Source organism: Macrobrachium nipponense, chromosome 23, assembly GCF_015104395.2.
Source record: "Macrobrachium nipponense isolate FS-2020 chromosome 23, ASM1510439v2, whole genome shotgun sequence".
Taxonomy (NCBI): Eukaryota; Metazoa; Arthropoda; class Malacostraca; order Decapoda; family Palaemonidae; genus Macrobrachium; species Macrobrachium nipponense.
The window spans coordinates 51,734,832-51,759,487 of record NC_061090.1 but is presented as its reverse complement, the minus strand read 5'-3'; the positions used below and the strand labels follow the sequence as shown (position 1 = coordinate 51,759,487).

The following is a 24,656-nucleotide window of genomic DNA, read 5'->3' as shown; positions in this document are numbered from 1 at the left end:
ATAGATCCGAGCGCCTCTAGTCTTGTTATACGAGCCTCTTTGCCAGAAAACGTTCAATGGAAGCATCCTTCTGATTGCCATTCTACTATAAGGCTCCTTAGTTAAGCCGTCTTTGGTTTTCTCTTTGAAGGCGCCTTGCGCCAAGAAAAAGTTCTGGAACGCGGCTCGCACTCAGTTGCTGGAACGCGGCTCGCGTTTATCTGTTGGAACGCGGCTCGCGCTAGTCTGTTGGAACGCGGCTCGCTGCTGGCTGTTGGAACGTGGCTCGCTTAGTGAGTCAGTGTTCTCTTATTCAGAGAACGAGCCAGATCGTCCGAACTTCTAACATGTACATTCTTCGTCTTTTCGGATGTAAGATGAAGAAACGGAAGAACAGACGCACTTTTTAAAGGCTGCCTTTGCAATGGCTATCCCTGGCAGTCTGAGACGTTATAACAGATCCTTGCTGACGGAACGCCCGATCGGTGGGGATTCTCATAACCTCCGTAAGGCTTTCGACTTTCCTTCTCCTCTGGGCTTGTGAGTTTGGAAGAGGTCTAGGCGGCCTGAGAGCGAGACAGAGCCGATCGAACGCACCTCTACTAATTAGGACGCCTTTCAATGGCGAACTGGCAGTCTGGGACGTTCTACAGATCCTGCCGAGGGGACGCCTGATCGGTGGGGATTCTCCATAACCTCCGTAAGGCTTTCGACTTCCTTCTCTGGCTTGTGAGTTTGGAAGAGGGTAGGCTGAGAGCGAGGACAGAGAAGCCGATCGAACGCACCCTCTATAAATTATAGGACGCCTTCCAATGGCGAATTGGCAGTCGGGGACGTTCTACAGGTCCGCCGAGGGGACGCCTGATCGGTGGGGATTCTCATAACCTCCTGTAAGGCTTTCGACTTTCCTTCTCCTCTGGGTATGTGAGCTTGGAAGAGGTCTAGGCCTGGGAGCGAAACAGAGCCGAACAGAACGCACCCTCCACTGCACTAACAGTAAAATCACTTCTTACCTTTCAATAGCTCGTATTTTGAGCTACATTCCTTTGTCTTCAAATTGCAATATGAATTTGAAGATTCTGTGAAGTAAGAAGGAGATTGAGGATACCACACTTACTAGTAATGTTAATGCTCTAACTGCTCGTTAGTACGAGAGCTATATAAACTTCTAAAGGAAGCGTAACTATTCTTTCCTTACATCGTCAAGAAGGAAGTTAGCTCAATCAATTCTAACATTTACTACACGTTAATATGAATAAATATTAAAATTTTCCTTCTTGCAAACTATGTGATTGTCTACCGAAAAGTTCGGTAGTTACACGTAAACAATTCTTCGAAATTTTCGAAGCCAAAGTTATCAAAACAAATTAATATGCGTATGCCGAACCAAAGATCCAGTACTTCCTGCAAAAGATAGCCCAGAAGATCGATGGCGATGAAATCCAAAATCAAGTCAGGAGAACTGCAAACGTTGTTTACATTCCAAGCGACAGAAAAAATATGATAGAAAACAGGAATGGTTCCTAATCCTGCCACCCAGGGCAGGACGGTAGATCACCTGACCTACCTGCAGCGTGTGCCGCGAAATTTGAATTTCTGTCGGGGACGACGGAGTCTTAGCTATGTATATATCTGACAGGTAAGTTGATTGTATGAAAACTTATTTTTATTAATATACTGTGCTAAACTATAAAGGATTTTTATCATAGTATGCATTTTTTAAAAGCGTCGTTAACTCGGAGCGTCGGAAGCGTCAGCATCGTAACCCAGGGCGGATTTTTCAATGAATATTTAAGAAAAAGCGTCGTAACCTCGGAATGTCGTAAGCCGGAGCCGTCGTTAACAACCCTGGGGACTGCCCTTAATGAAAATACTTGTCTACTAAAGTAAATAATGTAATTAATTTAAAACCACCATCAATATATAACACACACACATACCCCACAAAATTCCTTTAAAATTTTTAGCATACAGTCAGTGATGTATATTCACAAGATTATAAAGGTAATACGTACTATGTATGTATGTACTTGAATTCTAAACACCAATATTCCATAAACCATACCCTGTAGATTAAAACCTTTCAATCTACTCTCTTGTTCCAAACAAAGCTTTTGGTGAAACCATTTGCTGGTTGTTAAATTTCTATTTTAGTTTATCAAATATGTAGATAGGTACTATTTCCATGTTCTAAACAACAAATGTTTACCATATATTCAAGGAATACAGTACAATTTGCAAAGGTTCAAAACTTGTCTCTTCGAGTGGATACTAAGTGACTATTCTATCCTTCACTTGATAATCAAGTACTACCCACATGGAAAATATGAAATGAGATGTCTCAAAACTGGATTTTATAAATCTGCAAACTTGTGGCTTATTTTCTTTGAACAGTACTGAGTGATATTAAACTTCTGAAATGTTGACTCCTCTTTTATCTCAGTATCTTATCAATACCTCTATTATCTACATTTTCTATAAGTGGATCCTCAAATTGCTACCTATTCATATTGTACTGCCCTAACTTCCACTTTCTACTTGTTCATATTAACAATGCCTATAGGAGCTCTGAGGGGACTCCCCACTTGTAGACTTCCTAATTTCTTCAATTACCACTGAGGACAGCAAAGTATTTGTAGCAATTTTTGATGGACACCAGCATTTACTATCTACAATTCTTCTAATATATACCTAACATGGTCTTCTCCTATAGCTTGTGTTATTATTAAGCATATAGTACTGCAATAACATCAATAGTTTAATGAGTCTTTCATTGCCTTTGGGTTTCAGGATGCTCCAGTATTTCTTATTATAGTAACATCAAATACCATCTGTAAATGCAAATTGTGACATAATCTCTCCTTTTCACATAGCTCAGTATTCCTAGAGCTGTTTATAAAGACAGCCTCTGATTGATTTGCCTGGCATACTTGAAAGTAAATTGACAATTGCTTACCAAATATTTTTGGGCAGCATTCCTTCAGGACCTTCAATACTTTTATAGTTACTATAGCAATCTTAATCATTTCACATAGTAATATATATCTATAACTTTAATGCTACTGCTGATATAATTCTTATTTTTTTTATTTTGGTCACATCTCTGGACCTCACATTTTCAAACAAAGTGGACCATCCACATATGCGCACTCTATATTCGTGGATTTCTCTTCAGAACATATCTACCCATTATTTGTGGGAAATTTGCATATTTGCAGTATTTTTCAATGAGAAATATCCACAATTTACTGTTTTCTATCAATTGCATCATAAAATGCACTTTTTGTGATAAAAATATTAAAAAAACCAGGTACTATAAACATTTTTAGTGGGTTTTTCTTGAGTTTTAACTAACAAAATAGGCAGTTTTAAGCATTTTTATAGGGGTTTCAACTATTCACGGATTCTAGCTATACTGTAGAGAACAAATACAAGAGATCAGAAGGAAAATAATGATGGTTGAGTATGCGATCATTACCAATGACAAGGAGAAAAATGAATAAAAAGCACAACAATGTGACAAGTATACGTCTACCCTATCCTATGATTAAAAGTCCAATAAAGTTGAAAACTACTTGCACCGCTTCCTTCCCACCGGTCACAAACCAGAATATATTTACTGCCTTTTTCTTATACGTATCTTTTATTTATGTTAATTGAAAAAGAAACCCACAAAATCACTTTGTAACTTGTTTACTTCTAAGTATTTACATTTAATTTTACTCCACGAGTGTGGAGTAAAATTAAATGTAAATACTTAAAAGTAAACAAGTTACAAAGTGATTTTGTGGGTTTCTTTTTCAATCTTCAGAAGAAAAATGATATTTTCATGATAAAATAAAGTTTCACCTATACTTACCGAACAGTTACTTAGCTTATAGCTTCTTACCTACGGCAGTCGAAATTCAAATTGTTGGCGCCAGCGGCGTTGCTATCTTAAACTATAGGTGATACAAGACCCGCCCACATCCGGGAACCCTGGGTACTCGCTAGCCTTCTACCGTCAATTTTCGTTTAGCCGACACGTCATCTGTGGGGAGGTGGGTGGGCTTGATTATGTAACTGTTCGGTAAGTATATGTGAAACTTTATTGTTTTATCATGAAAATATCATTTTCACATAAGTGGACTTACCGAACAGTTACATAGCTGAATCCAAACTACCCGGAAGGAGGGTAGATGGACTACATAAAAATGACAGTAAGACCACATTAAACAGCAAATGTTGCAGTACCCTACCTTGTGAGAGAGCAGCTGCAGGAGAATACTGCCTCTGGTTGGCGCTCTCATCACTCGTAGGAGACGTTGGCAGTATAGGCCAGGGTCGTCCCTACTTAGTGGGATTTTGTAACCATGGACAAGACCGTTGGTTGACAAAATATTAAAAAACAGATAATGCCCTTGCCCTGGGCTTCAGAAACCAGATAAAAAACAACAGACCATCACCTATACCAAAAATAATGACATACTCAAAAGTAATCAATAAGATCTGGAGGTTCTCCAAAGCTACTATGAGCCTCCAGTCTGCCCACGACTCAACAACCTATAACAAGGCGAGGAGACAGTAGAGGATAGAAAGTTCCCCTATGTTTCCTTTCCCAACACCATGCCCGCTACCGACAAAGGACCCAATTTACAACAACTATCATAGGTAGCCTCTACATTCTTCAGGTAACAAAAATGAGGCGAACACAGATCTCGATCTCCAAAACGTAGATTGAAAGAATCGAGGAAAGCGACATATTGTGCTTGAAGCTTAAGGATGTCGCCACTGCACGTATTTCATGTGCTTTCACCTTAAGCACATTTAGAGTCTGATCTTGGACTTGAGAGTGTGACTCCAGTATCAGACTTCTCAAAAAGAACGAAATAGCGTTCTTGGAGAGGGGTTTTGCAGAATTCTTAACCGAAAACACCAAAGTCGGTCGGAATTACCTCTAACGGATTGTGTCCTTGACAGGTAACATTTCAGAGCTCTGACAGGACATAGTAAATATTCTTCGTCCATCGGACCCACTATATTAGATAATCCCTTAAGTACAAAAGATTTAGGCCATGGGTTAGAGGGGAGATTCGTTCTTTGCTAAAAATTCGTTAACAAAAGAACAAACCGCATTACGATTTTTGAACCCCACCTCTTTGTGGATGGCTTGTAACTCACTCACTCTTCCTGCTGTGGCCAAAGCGAAGAGAAAAAGTGCCTTCCTCGTTACATCTCTCAAAGACGCTTCACGAAGTGGCTCGAATCGTGAAGACATCAGAAAAGTTAAAACTACGTCCAAGTTCCAGTCCACCACTATCCTTCTTGGATACTTTTACTGTATTAAAAGATTTAATTAAATCTCCAATATCCTGGTTAGAGGAGATGTCAAGCCCTCTATGCTTAAACACTGAGGACAGCATAGCTCTGTACCCTTTAATTGTCGATACCGACAAGTTCTTAACTTCTTTAAGGTACAGCAAAAATCAGCTATTTCTGTCACAGAGGTTTTAGAAGACGAGAAATTATGTCTTCTGCACCACGTCCTAAAGACTCCCCACTTGATTGGTAAAGCTTGGCAGAAGAGCTTCTTCGACAGTTAGCAATAGCCTCTGCCGCTCTATACGACGAGAAAACCCCTTAGCTCTGACGAGTTCCGGACAGTCTGAACCCTGTCAGTGACAGAGCGGGACAAATTACTGATGATACCTGTCGAAGTGGGGCTGTTTGAGTAGCCGAGGATAATGAGGAAGAAGTCTGGGATGTCTATAACCAACTTGAGAAGGTCTGGAAACCACTCTTTCCTGGGCCAGAATGGTGCTACCAACGTCATTGACACATTTTGATGTGAGAGGAACTTGTTCAACACCTCTCTGATCATTCCAAATGGGGGAAAGGCGGTAAACGTCTAGACCCGTCCAATCCTGAAGCATTGCGTCGGTCTTCCAAGCAAGAGGGATCTGGAACTGGGGAACAAAAGATCGGAAGTCGATTGTTCCTCGACGTGGCAAACAGATCCACTGAAGGTCTTCCCCAAAGTTTCCACAGTTGCTGACAAATTTTGTCTTGCAATGTCCACTCCGTGGGAAGAACTTGTTTACTCGACTGAGTTCGTCTGCAGTACATTTAACTTCCCTTGTACAAACCTCGGAACGAGGGAAATATCCCGATCTTGAGACCAGAGAAGGAGATCTTCTGCGACTTTGTTGAGGGAGAATGAATGGGTTCCTCCCTGATTCCTGATATAAGATAGAGCGGTGGTGTTGTCGGAGTATACTGCCACTCTCTTTCCCACTACCAAAGGAGCGAATGCTTGCAGACCGAACCAAATCGCCTTTAACTCCTTCATGTTGATGTGATTCAACCTCTCTTTCTCTGACCATAATCCTGAGATCTTTTTGGTCCCTAGGAGAGCTCCCCAACCTCTGTCCGATGCGTCGGAGTATAATTCTACGTCTGGGTTCCTTAATGTCAGGGAGAGACCCTCTTGCAATCTTTCCCTCGACATCCACCATCTCAAGTCGTTCTTGATCTCTTCCGACACTGGGAACGAATACGTGTCTGGTTGAGACTTCCGACACCAACTCGCTTTGAGATAAAACTGAAGAGATCTCATGTGAAGACGACCCAACTTTACAAACGTTCGCTACTGATGATACGTCCTAGAAGACTCATCCATTCCAAGGCGGAGGAGGACTGATGATTCAGGAATTGGCTCACTTTTTGAGGCAAGATTCTATTCTTTTCGGGGGACAGAAAAAACCCGAAAAGTCTGAGAGTCCAGAATCATCACCCCAAATAGGGGATCTTCTGGGACGGCACTAATTGAGAACTTCTCCAGGTTGATGAGAATTCCCAATTGACTCGCTAATGACAGTGTCTTCCGTAAATCCTTCACGCACTGTGTCCTCGAACCCGATCTGAGAAGCCAGTCATCCAGGTAAAATGCTGCATTTATGCCCAACATATGCAGCCATTTCCCCAATGGAGCAAGAACACGCGTAAATCTTGAGGGGCGTCGAAAGGCCGAAACAAAGGGCTCTGAATTGATACGTCCTCCTTCGAACACAAATCTCAGGAACTTCTTTGAACTCTGGTTGAATCGGGACATGAAAGTAGGCGTCCTTCATGTCCAGGGACACCATCCAATCGCCTGGGCGAAGTGCCGACATCACAGAATGATTTGTTTCCATATTGAACTTTGTCTTCAGCCCAAAAAGGTTCAATGCGCTTACATCTAGCACTGGCCTCCAACCTCCCGAGGCTTTGGGAACTACAAAGAGTCTGTTGTAGAATCCCTGAGAACTGTCGAGGACTTCCTCTATTGCTCCCTTCTTGATAAGTGCATTGACCTCTGCTGCTAAAGCCAAAGCTCTCTTTGATCCTGGAGAATATGCTGTTAAGCTGATTGGTGTATCGGAGAGAGGAGGATCTAAAACAAAAGGAATCGAGTATCCCTCTCGAAGAACTTGAACTACCCATTGCTCTGCACCTCTTCGACTCCATTCTTCCCAAAAAAGATGGAGTCTTGCCCCTACTTGCACGTGAAGGAACGGCTTCTCACTTGTCCGAATTTGTTTGGGGGGAGGTTTCTTTGAGGACTTGTACTGTGGACGCAAATTAGTCCTGGGTCGTTGCCACTTAGGTTTATTCCCTCGAAAGGGATGCTTCTGAAGAGAGAAGACTTAGCTCCTGTCGGAGTAGCTCTTTCGGACGTCTGAAGACTGAAGAAGGAGATCATTAGTAGATTCTTTTCTAAATCCGATAGAATTTGTTGAATGGTTTCTTCAGGGAAAAGATGAGATTTACAGAGAGGAGCAACATGAGAGCCGACTTCTGGTTATGTTAGTGACTCCTTTTAGACACGAAAGAACACCACCTTTTCTCTCTTCTTCATCACTCCCATTGTGAAAAGGGCTGCTAATTCTCCTGAACCATCTCTAACAGCCTTATCCGCACAGGACAGAACTCCTAACCAGTCTGTGCAAAATCTTCTTCTAAAGACTGACAGTCTTCAATCTTGCGAGCTAAAGAGGCAATAGTCCAGTCCAAAAAACTAAATACCTCAAATACTTTAAAAATATTCTTCACCAAATGGTCCAGCTCTGAAGAAGAAAACAAAATTTTAGCTGACGAAAAAGCTGCTCTTCGGTGTGAGTCCACTAAACCGGAGAAGTCTCCCTGGGAGGGAGGCAAGACACTCCCAAAGAAGGAACTTTCAGTTGCGTAGAAGCGATACGCTTTACTCTGAAGCTTAGAAGGTGGGAAAGCAAACGAAGCCTACCTGTTTCCCTCTCTTAGAAAGCCACTCTGTTGACTCCTTAAGGGCCTGCTTCGAGGACTGAGAAAGAACCAGTTTAGGTAGACACGAATACGCTGTCTTCCTATCTTTAACGAACATTGAAGGCGGTGAAGATGGAGAAGCAGGTTCAAAAGTAATCTGGATAAGTGGACAGGAAAAATTTAAGAAGACTCGAATAAGCCGACGAATCCTTGTCATCTTGATAAGTGGACAGGAAAAATTTAAGAAGAACCGAATCAGCGACGAATCCTTGTCATATTGAATCCAAAGCTTCCTCTTCAGACTGCACGGAAGCAGAGTCGAAATCAGGCTTATGTTCTACCCCGGTGGAGGATTTCAACAAACTCAAAAGATCCTGGAAATGCTTCTTAAATGGAGCTAAGGTAGAATCGTCTAACACTGTAGATGTCGATGGTCTTTCAGTCGAAGAACGAGTCTTTCTAACAGGTGAAAGTCTCCGCACCATGAGTCGACACAGGCGAACAACCAGTCGAAATTCCTATCGACTCACGGCGGAGGGGAGTCGAACAAAGACGAGCGAATACGCTTCTCTGGACAGTAATACGGAGTCGAACGAGGCGACCGAGCCGAAACTGCGACCGAGACTCGCTTGGGAGAGTCGAGCGATCGTGAATTATCCCAAAGTTTAGTCCGAGAGCCATTGCTTTTAGCGATGCGAAAACGACTGCGGAGGAGATTCACTAAATATCACATCGGAGCAAAACTACACGAAGGTTGAGGACTCCAATGCCTCTTAGACTTCTTAACTAGGAGTCGGTGACGAATCACCCGCACGAATCGAATGTCTTTTTAACGGTCGAGACACCAAATCACCTCGCCTTTTGCGCACTGGCGATTGCACTTCCGAATCAGAAGACAGACGAGAATCACAAACACTAACACCTTTCCACATCTTTTTGGACGACACCCGCGAGTCGACGGAGTCGACGGCCTGACCGTGGGCACAAAACTCCCCCAGACTCTTTCCGACCTCCGGTATGTCTTCTCCCGGTTGCGGGGGAGCGGGACAGTGACCTTCGTCTGGGAGTTCGAGGGGGAACGGACAACTGCCTCCTCAGGCGCAACATTAACACTTTGCACTGCACTAGATTTCACTGTACTATCTACGAAAGCTTTAAAAGACATTCCTAACTTCATAACTGATTCAGCTAACACTTCGAACTTTTTATCCATCTTAGACTCAAGCAAGGCAATGGTGTTGGGTTCGGAAACATGGGCAACTTGAACAGGGGTAATCAAAGGAGAAGTAGGAGGATATTAATTGGAGAAATATTCTCTAATAAAGGAGAGGCAAGAGAAGACTTATTTGTCTCCGAAGGAACAGGAGTAGTTTCTAACCTATTCTTACGACTAGCCCCTAAGAGCTCGCCTTCCTCTTCATATCTTTCTCCATTTTCTCAGCATGCGATCTAACCGCCTTCCATCCCTGTTCATACAATTCTTTGCATTCATCACATGTCACATCCATACCATTACAATTTTGCCCTCTGCATTTAGTGCACTTAGAGTGCGGATCGTGACATAACTTAGCTAATCTTGTTTTGCAGCCAGCGCTGCAAAACCTTACAGCAGATGAACTAGAATCTGACATAATTAGCAATAATGACGAAAACTGAATAGAGATAGCTAACTGGCAAGAAAAAACCAAAAACTTGTACATCACCAAACAAAAACCAAAATCCAAAATGGCGACGCAGGAGACTGCAGCGAAAATCTCACAGGTGTTACCCTGTGAGCGGCAGAAACGAAAATTGACGGTAGAAGGCTAGCAGTACCAGGTGTTCCCGGATGTGGGCGGCGGGTCTTGTATCACCTATAGTTAAGATAGCAACGCCGCTGGCGCCAACAATTTGAATTTCGACTGCCGTAGGTAATGAAGCTATAAGCTATGTAACTGTTCGGTAAGTCACTTATGTGAAACTGAAACGAATTTTGTTTACATTTTTACGTTCGTGCCCCTGGGAAAGATACTAAATTTGGCACCTGATTGCATGTAACCTGGTAGTTACCAAACTAAAGGGGTGGTAGTAGTCTTATGTTCTACCCAAGGTTTTACCTGCATTGTGGGAGGAAGGGGGGGAAGAGGAAGTTGGTCGCTCGGTGCATTGCATCCTTAAACCTCAGCCAAAGAGTACCGCAAAGTTCTATTTACAGGGTTGCATCAGAACCTAGGACACTGTGTCCTACCTGGCCACGGGTGCATCATAACTAATTTCATGCTAGGATGCCAGGTTCTACCTAGCTGGGAGGGATGAATCCAGGTAAAAAATAGTCACGGAAAAAAAAAAAAAAAAAAAAAAAAAAAAAAAAAAAAAAGGTCACATTAATTTTTCCTAGATAGTAACCTTTAAGTGTTTTAACCCGGTATGTATTGACCTTTGCAGCATGTTTAGTACAAGCCTGTTGGGGATTACCATAAAAGCATAAACAAAAGACTGTAAATAACAAAATGACCTCTAAGAAATATTGTGAATATTTTCTTGTGACTTTATTACCAGTTACCATAAATTAATGTGACTTTTTTTTTGTTTTTTTTTTTTTTCTAGGCAATATTTAGACATTTTCTCCTGTGACTCATTACCAGCACCAGGAGGGCCAGCACCTCCCTTACCATTCTGTACTACACCTGAATGGTGGCGTCAACAGTTATGGTCTATCAACAGGCGGTGGCTCTACTTTTCTTTCAGTATTTAAGTGTAACCAGTTACAAGGTAATTTGAGGAACATGTTATCGCAAGAGAACCACATGCATGATGATGTCCATCTTTCATCAAATTTTTTTCAACCCACTGATTCACATAAGATACAAATATAGACTACTTGGATTTCTGCAAGTTTAGCATTATACAACTAGGGCTATGTGTTCTGTGCCATGATTTGTTAAATTAGCTGATATTTAATATGCATTCCATGGTAAAACTTTACAATAGTTGCGCAGCCTGATTCCCGCCAGTCGTCGACCATGACAGGTTCCTCATACATAGATAGACCTAACCTATCCTATGATGCCAGGTCCTGATCTAACCAGATCTTACCTACCTAACCTAACTTGGGGTGATGTACCCTGACCTGGCTGGGGCCTGAACTCCCCCAAAAAAGGCAGTATCCTGTCCCGGCCAGCGACAGGCTGGAACCAGGCCACGCAGCTATGTATTGTAAAGTTTTACCCAAACTACATCTAGCAAAAGTCACAACTGGCTTGAATTAAAGCTTAAAACTTAGTAGCCATATTATGCAAGATTTTACACTAACAGCAGGAAAAACGCTTTGTTCAAACCCTTAGAGAATTACTACTCCCACATGGCCAAAGTCTCCTGCATGGCACGATTTCGTTCAAAACCATTTGGGTTGACCAACTGGTATTATTCAATTTGGTAATATAACAAGAAAGCAACTGGAAATGGACCATAAGATTTAGGCCTAGCACTGGGACCTAGTACAATGAGGTCATTTTAGTGCTGAAAGGGAAACCAAGAGTGAAGAAGGTTTTAAAGGTGTAACAGGAATAAGATGCTGTTGTTGCACTATGAAACAATTGTTAGAGAGACTGGAAAGTCAGATGAAAGAGAATATACCTATGAACAGTGGCGGATTTATAAATATTTTATTGGGGAATCACTTAGGATTATAAATATATACTATACCTATATATATATATATACGGTAATTCCAAAGAATAGTTACGCACGGACGGCAAGGAATGTAACCACGAATACGACATCCACTAGGGATTGTGTTGTCCAATGTATTTCGCCGTGGTTAGTACTGGCCCCTGGGGGTTAATTACAGTCGTCCAAATAAATATTACTTAAAATTCTTGTTCAGGAGGTAAAACTGCATTGAAAAACCGCAACTGCCATAGTCGAGGCCGCCGCGGAATAGTAATATAGATCTACTATACTAGTATATAGCCTACACCTATACACACACACACATATATATACTATGATATATAACACATATGGTATACATATATCAATATTTATACATGTATACACACACATGGTATATATAGTACTACTTAGCCTACATAGGCTAAACACAGTAGTACCATAGCTAGTACTACTACTAGTTATTGTTTTTGTTATACAATAGCTACCTACCTAGTTGTTGAAATAATCAATAACCAAGCAAATTTTCTGCTAATAATGATTTTGAAAAGAAAACTACTTATGATCTATTAATCACTACCAGGAAGGGGGAAGGGGGGGGGTTAGGGGGGGGGGGGCGGCACGTGACCATTAGCTATCTATGAACAGAGGTAGTACCTAGGCTATATACCTACAGTAGGTATATAACAAATGAAAGATGTTGCCGCTGAGTACCGGATGGGGGGAAGGACATTACAAAGAGCCCTAAGCAATGCCTACAGTGCACCGCACGAGGAGCACTGGCGGCACTACCTCCCTAAAACAAGAAAGCAATACGGCGACAAGAAGCCGGCTTAACCAATCTCAACCTAGCTACTCAAATACGCCCCCATTTAGCTAGCCTATACCACACTCTTAAAGAACCACCTTATTTCTCACCCAGTTTAAACTCGTTCAGGTTGACCGGACAATCCCTTATTTAACGAGAGAGTCTCACTATATGCACGAATGATCTCGGCTTCACGACAGAAGGCGATGAAATAATTATTATGGCGTTGAAAGATGATTTGCTTTAACTAACTTGAAAGTCACAAGTTACTTGACGTCTTGGCAACAGCTGATTGAATGATTCGAACATTTTGACAGGGTTGCCAAATGGAATAATGAGGTGGCGCTAGATTTTCACCTAAAAAGCGCTAGGAAAGCGCTAGATTTTAAACTATCAATTTCTCAATATTCCGGGTCACATAAAGGCTATAAAGTATGTTTTCTTTTTACCCCCTTTTGGCACATTATATATCAGCCATTGCTCTTTGGCTACCAATACAAGATTGGGTTAACTAAAGACTTTCTATCTCTCTCTCTCTCTCTCTCTCTCTCTCTCTCTCTCTCTCTCTCTCTCTCTCTCTCTCTCTCTACGTGTATATGTTTATTCATACATGCACATCTCATAATAATATGGTTACTCTCTTTGTTAATCATTCTTTTTATTAGACATTCCTTATCAATCTTAATGTGGTGAATTGAATAAAAAACATCTCTCTCGTTAGATACATCTTTATTTTCAACCTTAAATGTTGTAGTCTTGAACAAAGGCATAGACTAAAAAAACTCGTGTACTATAATTTCATAAGTAGTATATTTTGAATTGGAATTAATACGAGAAAATTAAGTAGCAATAGTAATAGTAGGAGGGGGAAGAAAAACATTTAGTTGCTAGTAGCCACCACAATTAGGCCTCCTCCAGATCAAAAGGTTCCCAATCTTCTTCCAGATCACAGGTTGCAGCCCTACTGTGGGTTGGCTGTTCCTCTTGCCCAGCTTGAGTGTTTGGTCCTAAGGAACTATTGTATGCCTCCATAGTGCCAATTGCCTTGAGTACTTCATTTGGGAGTCATATGTATTGCAACACTTCTCACTATTTTTAATCCATACTTTACAGACATTATGGCATTCAATGTCGAGATTTGCATTCTGTTACGAAGCTTATTCTTTATCATATTCATGTGACTGAAGGAGCGCTCTACATCGGCGTTAGAGTGTGGTAAGCTTAAGGCCGAGAGCGCTACTTCAGATAATTCTTTAAAGGGATTTTCACCTGAGGAGTCTCTGTAGTTTGCTACTTCCGTCCAAAATTTCAAAGTATTGGCAGTCTCTGTCCACTTTGTAAGATGGAGTTTTTTCCATTGAAAGTGAACACTGGTAAGATATTCGGCATTATCTCCCACAAGAATCTTAGACAGTTCAATTATGTCAGGCTTAATAGGCTTCAGACACTCGGAGACACTGAGCAATGACATTGACTGCAGAACATCGACGTTATTCTGGTAGGCGTTGACGAAGCTGTTTTCACAAGTTCAACCACAAAATTAGTGCACCTCTCCCGTCAGCGCATTCTGTTGGTGCAGAAAAACAGTTCTCAGTTAATTCTTTTTCACATTCATAACCTAGATAAGGCCTCGGATCCAAGAAATTTTTAATCACAGTGTCCATTGAAACTCTTTTTCCAGGGATGACAACTTTAGAACACAGAGAGTAATCAAGTGCATTAGATCCTTTAGCAACTTTGTTGGATCCTGCGATTCCGCTTCAAAGTTCATTCGCTTCAAAGTTCTTATTCACTGCTTGCACTTCTTTTAAAATGGGTTTTAAAATGTGAGCAGTACATAGTTTTCTTTGTCTGTGTACATTAAATACAATTGTTTCTGCTGTTTGTAGCAAACGTTCTTGGTTACGGGACAATTCAAAATGCAGTTTTAGCTTCAATGCCACTGATTTTAAAATTCTATGTAACTGCACCTCTCTATTGACAGCCACCTTGTTGCACTGCACTGCACTAATTTAAGAGGGTCTGTGCCATCATTGAGAAACACCTTAGAGCTCTCTATACTTCGACTGTCGAAGTGGACGAATGGGAAAACCAATTATATGTTTCCTTTATCATGTAATCCAGGTGGCGAGGCATACACCCACACTAGCTGCATGAGACACGGCCAGTTGAATTGAATGACACACACATTTAACTAAAATTAAATTTGGCACTTCTGATTTCAGTTTTGTTTCATAAACCACCATTATTGATTCCCACCATCACCGAGGCATTATCAGTCCCCAGAGCAAGGAGCTTTAGTAAGTCTAACCCACGTTTGCTTAAAGCAGCTTTCAGGGCATCACAAATTCCCGCTGCATTGCATTCCTTCAGCTCGATGAAGTCTAAAAAGGATACAACAACTCGCTTCTTGGCATCAGAATAATACCTTATGACTATCCCCAACACTTTCATAGTTGTAATATCATTGCTTTCGTCGATGATTAAACTAAATTTCCTCTCACCAATGTCGCACACAAGTTCTCTATCGAAATAGGGCGCTTGAACATGTTTTATCACACCAATGCACTTCGATCGCTTGATTTTTAGATCACTACATCCTTTACTATCACCAAAACATCCTTTGCAGATGTCGGATAAATGATCTGCAACTCTTAATGAACAATGATTTGCCACAAAAAGTGCTAATTTTCCCTCTGATCTTTTAGTATCACTATTCGTTTTCTTAAACGGTAGCACAGTTTGACGCATAGAACTGAAAGGCTCTTCTGCCTTTTTTATGCTTGTCTGTATTCCTGTGTCTCTCTAAATCACAGAGCTTGGAATTTAGAAAGCATTTACAATAATTGCAAAAGCATTTACTATCATCTCCTTCAACTCGCCTCAGCCAACTGTTTATATCTCGAGTCATTTAGCCAGTCTGCACGAAAGCGCTGTTTGTATTGCTGTTTTCCCATATTGTAACCTAAACTTGCAGACAAGAATTCCAATGGTTCACTGAGTTCTGAACCTCTTCTAGGTCACCAATAGAACTAGATGTTTTCCAAAATGACCAGACTTCTCTGACTCTGGGGGAGCTGTTTGGGTCCTCCCACGTGTGCTTAATCTCCGCATATCCGCCAAATTTATAACAACCAAATTTATAACAACAACACAGAGGTAAAAATCATTTCTCCCATTACAGATATCAAATAACAGATATCAAATATCATCTTTTCCATTTCGGAGAATTTTAAATTAATTACATAGGTTCACGACTGGTAGTTTTTAATGCAATAACAAGAAACTAATCAGATTTTCTACCAACGTGGCATCTGATTTTGGATTTTGGTCGTCAATATTTTCAAACAGCTCCACGTACGTTTTAAATCCTCGGATAAGCTGCTTAGATTCTCTCCAGGGACCACTTTCGGTGGTCCGCCATATGTCTAGAGGCATTTCTCTCTACTACAATATCTTGATTTCTCTTTTAATATCGTAGGTATAAATTGGTGAGCAAGGTAATATGAATAAACACAACAAACAGTGAGTTTGACGATTGAGAAAATAAAAAATCGTATACAGACATCTCTCTCTCTCTCTTTGACAAAATAATAGATATGAAACAATGACTGAATATGCTTGAATACGATATGGCAACAAAGTTCTGGCCTGACTGAAGTGTTAGAGTGACTTTGACACCGGCTTACAATAATTCATTCCTGGATCCTGTTCATCTCACAGCCATGGCTATAGACATCAACTAAAGAGCAGAGAAAAGGCAATCGTACACAAAATAAAATAAGTATTTCTAGAAAAAAAGGCGATTGGAGGGCCTATGTTATCCATAAAAAGAACTCTCACTCGGATGTTGAAGATGTAGAGAGAGAGAGTCGAGGGCAGGGCGGATGCAGGAGGATTTAAGTACCTGGAAATGAAAAACAACCCCTATAATCTTATAATTATAGCCTCAGGGTTTGACTCAAAGACATTCAAAGGTGTGTCATACACGTTCCAGTTGTTTTTGTAAAATTGGCATCAGGGCAAATTTTTTATAATTTTTCCATTACCTTCGATAAAGCGCCAAATTTCACGCTAGAAAAATCATAAAAATAAAAACTCTAGGATTGCGCGACCGCGCACGATTGGAAAACAATGGCGCTAGATTAAATCTGAAAACTCCAGATCTAGCGTGAAACGCGCCAGTTTGGCAACCCTGCATTTTGACATTGGGTTGTTTTGTTGTGGTCGAGGATGATTTTTGCAGTAGTGTTTCTCACGATTCGGGGATTGTTTCTTACCCACAAGGAGAGAGGGAGAGAGAGAGAGAAATGTTTCTCACGATTCGGATAGTGTTTCTTATCCAGAGAGAGAGCGAGAGAGAGAGAGAGAGAATAAGTTTCTCACGATTCAGATGTTTTCTTATTCAGAGAGAGAGAGAGAGGGAAAAAAATCTTTCTCACCGATTCAGATAGTGTTTCTATCCACTCACACACAGAAAGAGAGAGAGAGAGACGAGAGAGAGAGAGAGAGAGAGAGGCTTTGGCGTTATTTCAGATTTTTCTTTGTGTGTGGGTGGCGAGCGTAGCTTGAAGGAATAATAGAAGGGTTGGGGGGGGGGGGGGCGGGGGGGGGGGGGGGGCGGGGTTTCATATAAGTTTTTCCTCGTGGGGTGTGGGTGGCAAAGGTTTAGAACTTATGGTATGGGTGGGGTAACGAGCTGTCAGCTGGGGGGTAGGGGGGACTGCAAGCTACCACCATCAAAATGTTTTTTAAATTTGTTTGGCACACAAACTTTGGAGTGAATTTTACTGTTGTTGTTGTTATCATTATAAAACATTATATCAAAGGATTGGGGGCCAAACCAAGTCTTGGGGGGACCATCAGTCTTGAGCAGGGCTGGGAAGTGGGTGGCCCCCAAAATGACGATCCTAATAGAAACATTTATACAGAACTTCAAATCTGCATTACCCAGGTCTTCTCCCATTGTTCCATTTAATGTTTCTGAATTTGACACAAATAACTTGCCAAATGAACCATCTCACAACACTGGCCACTTTATAAAAAAGCATAAAAAGCATTTAGTTTAAAAGTAATTGTGGGATATAGTTCTCAATAACGAAAACTATTGAGTAACATTTCAAGTAACTACATGTAATGATGTATTTAAGTCACTATGTAATGTATTTTGCAACAAAAATTTTGATAATTTATAATGTTTTTGTTTGTATGGTGCTTTTACGTTGCATGGAACCAGTGGTTTATTCAGCAACGGGACCAACGGCTTTACGTGACTTCCGAACTACGTCGAGAGTGAACTTCCATCACCAGAAATACACATCTCTCACTCCTCAATGAAATGGCCGAGAATTGACCCCACAACCTCCAAGGTGGGATGCAAACACCATACAAACCACGCCACTGAGGCACACTATAATTTATATTGCAGACAACTGCGATAATTGAACTGGAAGACAACTCCCTAACGAATTACGTATAATGGTTTGTTATAAACAGCAGAAAACAGTATTTGTCACCCAAAATGTGGAAACACATTTGTGCTGAGGCACAGCAGTGGAGAGGTTGGACAGGAAGATCTGAGAAAGGAAGTGGGAATGAATGTTAATATGAGGCTAAAGAGTGGGCGAAATTTGCAGAGCCGTTTTGCCCTAAATATCACTCACTTTCAAGTTTATTCGCACTTCTTTTCCAACATCCTCCCGTTCAACTATTGCTCCTTAGTACCTCCCATCAGATCAAAGACAGGAGTAGCACATATTTTGCCTCAAACTCTGGACAGCAATAACGGTTCTTACTTCCAGTTTTAATTGCAATATGTACTTGTACCTTCATCAATCTCCTTTGTCCCTCTACTTAGCTTTCTTTTAGCTGTTCAAATTAAGGACCTAAATAGTCTTCTGCAAAAGCCTGGCAGTGCAACTCAACATCTTCTTAATCTAATTAGTAATCAAAACAATTTACCTGCATTTAATAGGTAATAATTACCAACTTCCAAAGGTTGGAGTAAAAAAATCATACCAAAGTTCTTTTATTAAATTTCATTCTATAAAAAATATACAATATCAAATATTACAAAGCAAAGGCATGTTATTTTCTCATGGTGCAACAAAAACCAATTAGAGGTAGTCTCCTTGTACAAAAAACCATTTTGATTGTTTTAGTATGCAAGAATTGTAAATATTTCAAAACTGCCCTAGGTACACTTTTTTGTGTATAAAAAAACTTACAAAGTTTAAAGGCAACAGTAGTTTCAGTTATATCATTGTGAAAATATCCTATACTTCAAATTTGTTCTATTAACAACTATGAAAATTCTTTACATGAAAAAATTTCCTAAAGTCGATCATTTTTAATAATCTGGGAAGTTTAAAGGCTTGTTTACTAAGCACGTCAGTGAAAAACTGATAAAACTCCAAATCTCAGGAAAACCACTGCAAAAAATCATCTTTACATTGTTGCATGGAATTTGCACATTTCATAGTACAGTATCTACAACCTTATAGACCCTTCTGTTACCACTCCAGTAAGCACAATCATTGAAACTGACACTAAAGCAACTATAGTAGTTCTGGGAGCATTGTTTTGTAATCAAGTTGAATCTGCAATCTTACCTTCCTTCGTCACACCAGCCAAAAATGAAGTGCATGCAAAATTTTTAATTAGTCAATTTTATAGAAATTGCCAAAAATTAACAAATCACTGACAGAAGGCAAAATAATGCACCCAGTAATTTTCTACAATCCATGGCACATATCTACAGACTAGAGCTTTGTTTTCTGAGAACATGCCTTTAGTTAGTTAGTTCTACAGGATGTGATACACCTGACGATTATAAAAGTTACAAAGAGGCTTGGATTCTCTCTAATAAATAGTTACTAAAATAAATACAAAAATATTCGTTCTGTATTAATGAAAATACTGAAAAAGATTCAGAAAAGAAAAGCCTAAGTTGAAAAAGAATAGATCTAGTTACAGAATTTTTTGAAAGACAAAAAATTGGCAGAATCGATGATGACATTCCCATTTAAGTACAGCCATCAGGAAAAAAAAAAAAAAAAAAAATGGATCGCACTATACAAACAAAACCATTTTTGTAGTTTCTGAGTAGTTACCAACACAGCTGACTGGTAAGCAATAATGAAAAATAATAAAACAAAAGAGGAACATCCTAAACAGAATACTCTGGCAAAAGTCACTGCTTAGATGCCCTGATATTGTTCAAAACACATTATGGTTACAGCAAAAATCTCCCAGTCATTTCAAAACAAGTTCAGTGCTTGTGTCTCGGTAAATACCAGGCACAGACATAATCAACATTCTCATACATACACCCTTTTAATTTTCATGATCGATACAAAAATACAAAACATTAAAATTACATGAGTAACAAACAAAAAATTGTGTACACTATAAAATACCCCTTCTACTTCGGAGGATAGAATAACCACCCACCCCCAAAAAAATTCCCATCCATCTAAGAAATCTTAACAGAATTTATGAACGTAAAATTGGCTCAAATTTTCCATGCTCACCTGGGGTATGTTCAAATGTAAAAATGTCAAGATAGTGTTTAGTCTTTTAAGAAACATGAATTCATCCCTATGAATGGTTTCCTGCAAAATCAAGCACAGGCATTAAAACAAAAGGAATTTCCTGCGAGACTCTAGTAAAGAGATTTACAAATTAAGACCTAAACGTAATGTGCATCATAATGATTTGATGTAAAAGCAAACTAAGGAAATCTGAATAGAAAAACTGGAGACAATGAAAGGAAAAGGATGGCATATGTATAAGGTATAATGTAATATACATAGCAATAGTAAAAAATAAAGTGAGTATTTATACATTTCACTGAAAAAAGGTAGGCCGACTTCTATATAAAAAAATAGTGCAAATGAAAGTAACATGTGTATTCCATCATAATTTAACAATAAAAAAAACTTAGACTACAAAGATAGAACTGGCTTTACAAATTAACAGTTAACAACTATGAAAGAGCACCAAGTGATCTTTAACTGTCCTGCAGAAAAAGGATCAGGATTCAACAGGAGAAAGAGTCCAAATGAACAAAATTGCTCATTTTGGCATTTTGTCAATGATAAGATGCAAAGGTTTCTCTGAAGAAACAACCAAAAGCACACTGAGGCTTGTGACCTACATAACAAGAGCCAAGTCTTGTACAATAAACCTTTTCCACCCAAATGAGAAATGGTACCAGAACAAATTTACTGCCTAGACCCTCATAAATGCATACTATGGTACTGTATTACTGACTAATACTATTCTGTAACTTTTTTTTTCAATTGCATTACCATCCAAGTGCAACCACAAAATATGCAGGTTCCCAATAACAAACTACAGGCGGTCCCCGGGTTACGACGGTTCCGGCTTACGACGTTCCGAGGTTACGACGCTTTTTCTTAAATATTCAATGGAAAAATCCGTCCTGGGTTACGACGCTTGTTCCGAGGTTACGACGCTGACGCTTCCGACGCTCCGAGTTAACGACGCTTTTAAAAAACGCTTACTATGATAAAAATCCTTTATAGTTTAGCAGAGTATATTAATAAAAATAAGTTTCTGATTGGATTACAACAAAAATTTTGAGATTATGATGATTTTCGACACTTTTTATGTTGTATTTTTCTATGTTTTTTAGTGACGCCTCATATGCGGAACTAGTTTCCGAGCGAATGAATACATACTAGTTTACATATAACAGTCCAAAAGCGCAAATAATGAAAAAATCATTGCTTGTTTCCAGTAATAATAACAAAACGAAGTTTCTGGTTAGATTACAACGCAAATTCCAAGTATCCAAAGAGAGACATTATCCAGTAATTTGATCAGAGAGAGAGAGAGAGAGGAGAGAGAGGGAGAAGAGAGAGAGAGAGAGAGCGAGAGAGAGAGAGACGAGAGAGAGAGGGGAGAGAGAGAGAGAGGCTCTTCCGACGCTCCGAGTTAACGACGCTTTAAAAACGCATACTATGATAAAAAATCCTTATAGTTTAGCACAGTATATTAATAAAAATAAGTTTCTGGTTAGATTACAACAAAAAATTTGAGATTATGATGATTTTCGACACTTTTTATGTTGTATTTTTTCTATGTTTTTTAGTGGCGCCTCATATTGCGGAAACTAGTTTCCGAGCGAATGAATACATACTAGTTTACATATAACAGTCCAAAAGCGCAAATAATGAAAAAATCATTGCTTGTTTCCAGTAATAATAACAAAACGAAGTTTCTGGTTAGATTACAAAGCAAATTCCAAGTATCCAAAGAGAGACATTATCCAGTAATTTGATCTGAGAGAGAGAGAGAGAGAGAGAGAAGAGAGAGAGAGAGAGAGAGAGAGAGAGAGAGAGAGAGACGCTTTGGCAACAATGGTCTCGGGGATTGACGTAACGTTTATTTTCTGAACAGATAGGACAGAGAAGTGTTCGTTTCATTAAACGGCCTCTGACTCATGGCAGGAAATGTTTTGTTGATACTAATATATAAGCCTATTTAAAGATACATTTACTTTAATTAGTCTATATGATACGTAAATAGTAATCAGCTGTTCTTGTAGCCCTCAAGATTTTGCAAAATCACTCCAGGTTGTACATAAAACTTCAAGAATGTAGTGTCACCAGAGGATTACAATAGTTTTTACCTTCAAGAACCAGCATTATTTTATGAAAATAACTCCAGGTTGTACATAAAACTACAGGAAACGACATGTAGTGTAACCAAAGGATTACAAGTAAGGTTTTTATAACTTTTTATTAGTTTAAGACATATTTCCAAGCGTCGTTCCGGCTTACGACGATTTTCGGCTTACGACGCGTCTCAAGAACGGAACCCCCGTCGTAACCCGGGGACTGCCTGTAGTCTGAATATGCTAGGAGTTTATACTGTTTATTACACAGAATACAAGGCTTTCAAGTGGGGTTGCAATAACTCAAAGGTTAAGGAAGTGGAGGGAGAACACAACAAAGTAAAAATTAACATAAAATTGATCTATGTTCCATTAATCAAAGCTGAATCCAATACTTTTATAGCTACACAGCGAAATATCTGAAATATTAGGAAGTCTAAGAATAAAATCTTGTGTATTTCCTTCTACTCCTGCACATTTTTTTGAACTGATATATGTCAGTGTTATTAGAATCATTCATGTCATAGGAAGATTTACTACTTTTTCTTACCCAAACCCACCTACAAATTAAAATAAATTTCCTCCAGTTATTTTATCACTAATTCACCAATCTCAAATCAAAGTATTGTACCTTTTAGTGTGTTACTTAGTATTGACACCTAATGAAGCATCCACTTTTAATAATGTCTAAAGCAAACATAGTTAGGTACAGAAATGACTATCAAAGTATTGTCCCTCAGGGAAACTGACATCACAAGCTGTATAAATTGTCATCCTAGTTTTGTCAAAGATTGATTTAGTCAAACTGGCATTACAACAATAGCAGTTACAGACACAATCTGCTGTAGAGACTTTCCCATATGGTTTACTATTTAGAAGGACAAATATGTAAGGTCTTACAAAATACTTGTTAAAACTTTGTAGTGCTTACATTACAGCCTAGATCCACTATATTCACTGAAACGGCCAATGTGTGACATACAGTATTGGAAAACATAGAAACTTTCTATGGACTGAATCTGAATAAAAAAATTCATGCTGGAATTCAATAAGACAGAAATTTGTGACATAACCACAATGAAGTTCCTAACAATGAACTAAACAAGCTTAAAAAACCTGACTTATATGCAAAATTCAATCCTGTTTTAATTAAAATTCAAAAGCACTAACGAAAACCAAAAATACCAAAACTGAGAACTTCACCTCATCAACCTCATGGAGTCAAGTGGCTTATATATCAACAATCCCTTTTCTGAAAAGTTGCAAAATCTCATCATTAATTAGCAACCTTCCCTTTCGCAAACAAATAAACTAGACAAAAAATCTATCAACTAGTTTAGAAGAGGGTACTTTAGTTAGCATTTAACACCAAAAGAATACTTTAGGGTCCCCAAGGGTTTGTAAAGACTGCAGGAAGCAAAAGTCAATTATCTTACTCTTTCATGAGGTAACGGGTTACCATTCTTAAGAAGATACAAAGGCTTTCTTTGAACACCTGGTGTTTTGTCCCCTTCATGTATCACTTGTTCTGTTTGGTCTCTTCACACTCACCTGTCCAACTTTCTATCAGTTTTACTGCATTTCAATTTAAGCTTTTAATTCAAGACCAAAATTCTTTCGGTGAGCCCTGAGTCTACAAATGTGATCCGTGGTCTCTTTCCAGTACAGTAATGATAGCCATAATCATCAAATTAGAACAATAGCAAGTTTTAATATTTACAATTAAAAGAAAACAGAAAGTAATAATTACAATTAATGTTCATGGGATCATATAAGTCTGTGGGATCCAGATTCTACTTGAATCTGCCCAATTCAAGATGGTTCATCATAACTTTCATTTAAGATACTGAAACTAAAATGTAATTTTGTACGAAATCAACTAACAATTACATAAATTCTGAGAAACCTTACTTCATATCCAAAGACAAAATAGCTCAAGTTACTGCATGTGATGTGGAACTATCAGAACTATAACTGTGACATCTTCATGAAAAGGATAATTTTTTCCCAGCATTTTGCCATTTTGCAAATGTGTGACTACATTAAATTACTTTAACATTGTCTAGTCAAGATACCTTAAACAAAACTTAAAAGCTAACAGCAATGAGAGAGAAAATTCTGAATGTATATGACATTCCCTTAATGGCACTAGCCAAGCATTTTCCACAATACTTGGAAGTTTGTTAAACTACCGTTTGTCATTACTCAAAATTTACAATAGAAGGACAGTGATCTTAAAGACCGTCATCTCCAGAAAAAAAGTAGCCAAACAAATAGAGGAAAAAACATGTTTCCCTTCAAACTTTAAAGATC

The 24,656-nt window shown here is 39.3% G+C and overlaps 1 protein-coding gene across 2 annotated transcripts in view; it reads right to left on the bottom strand.

The window, feature by feature from the left end:
* The window catches only part of LOC135200447 (gephyrin-like), a 191,488-nt gene extending 178,545 nt beyond the window's left edge, over positions 1–12,943 (bottom strand). The window contains exon 1 of one of the 2 annotated variants that reach the window (XM_064229092.1): positions 12,811–12,943. The gene's annotated coding sequence lies outside the window, so the exon portion shown is untranslated. Of the gene's footprint in view, positions 1–2,296; positions 2,381–12,810 lie in introns of those variants that run through there. The other variant, XM_064229102.1, reaches the window with a different exon arrangement.
* Between the last annotated feature and the right edge of the window lie 11,713 nt (positions 12,944–24,656).